Here is a 1,759-nt window from a genome sequence, read left to right as displayed (position 1 = left end):
TATTTGGTGCCTTGTCTAATTATTCTTCATTGGTATCCATCGCTTCTACAGTCTCGTTAATGTAATCTGTTCCAACCCTTTACCAACATCCAGGTTGTGCTGTTAGGGAAACTGAAACATTTTACAGTACATGCACTTCTGTACAATGGAGAAACAAAAGGTGCCAATATTGCATAGATAATAAAATGAAGGAAATACTGTTATTCTTTCTCATTTTTTCTATTTTTTTAGCTGTTAGCTGCTGTGTATCTAGGTGGATGATCCTGTGGACCATACAAATTCTGGAATTCTGCAAATATAAAGTTTTTTCAGGGCTTCCTTTCCCAACAGATCTTTACAGAAAAAAAAACAGTTGTCAGGAATGTCTTTCTGTCTGCCGCCTGAGGATTGTGTAGAGTTCTTCTGCCTGTTGCTCCCAAACAGCCTTTTCAATATTAGCACATTGCTTTTTTTCCTAACAAACAAAACTTTTGTTTTAACTTGTTCTTTTTGTAAGTTCTGGTTCACAGTGCTCCAGAAATTACAATCCCATTCATGACGTGCCCTAAAATACCCATCATGTGACAGGCATGCTTCGTTGTGACTCCTGGAAGTCATTTGTCTTGAGAGAAGTCCAAGTTCTGAGGCTCATACACCAATTTAAATGTGTGCTCTGCATATATTATGGAACAGGTTTGGTGCTGTCAAATTGACGTATTTTAACCAAACAAGAGGGTCAGGTTGTGACTCTCCTTTGCGGGAACTCCCTTACAACAAAATGAGGCCTTTAACTGCACATCCTGAGGAAAGATTAACCAAAAGCCAAAGTCTTTAGTGTCAAGATGATAATTGCCTTGGTGGCATCTGTTACCTACTGAGCTTTCAACCTTTTTTCCCCCACAGACATGTGAAATAATTTAATTTGCAGGGGTAGTTTTAAAAATGTATACCACATTCCTAGTGTTGGAGGTATACAGTGATTAATTAGTTTGAAATGCTGCTGTTACCACTTAGCCATTCACTGTTGAATTGTCCAGAAGAAAAAGATGCAGTGTTTCAAGAAACCAGGGCACACAAAAGTCCATTAGTTGTATGATTAGGAAGACGTATACAGAAGATGAATCAAAAAAGTTGTTCACTGCCAAGTTTTGTTACTGTAATTATTTAAACATTTAAAGACATTAATAATTTAAACTCTACAAGGAATACAATGCCATTCTCAAAGTTTGATTTTTTGGGGGTTTCCAAAATACTATAATCCAGCCAAAAACGAATGGGACCCTGACCGACAAAAGGGTCTAAACATTTTTAAGGTGAGCAAAAACATCTGATGTTCTTTTAGCTACACTAGCAAATACCCCGACTGCACTTCTTTCCACCCTATACATTTGTTTTATTTGCAAGAAAATATTTGCAAAACTTAAGAACTGACCTAAAGAATTTAGCTTTATGAAGCTTCACAAACGTAGCCTTATTTTCACAGCATCTGCCTAATTGGGTTCTGGTTTTCAAATTAGATTTGCATGCTTCGTTTCAGTCCTAATTGCTTGGAGCAACAAATTAAAAAATCTAAGGACATCTCTGTTGGACCTTAAAATAAACGCTTTACGAAGTTTAAAACTCTGTTCCTTTTTTTTTTGTCCCTGCATGCCACCGTGGAATGTTAAAGACGGCTGCAGAATTTCTCTGCAAGATAAACAAACATAAGAAAGATTACAAAGGAGAGGGGGCCAGTGGGTCCATCCAGCCTGTTGGATAGGAGCCAGTAGATTCAAGGACC

Source organism: Atractosteus spatula, chromosome 4, assembly GCF_055471065.1.
Source record: "Atractosteus spatula isolate fAtrSpa1 chromosome 4, fAtrSpa1.hap1, whole genome shotgun sequence".
Classification (NCBI taxonomy): Eukaryota; Metazoa; Chordata; class Actinopteri; order Semionotiformes; family Lepisosteidae; genus Atractosteus; species Atractosteus spatula.
This window is presented reverse-complemented; position numbering follows the sequence as displayed.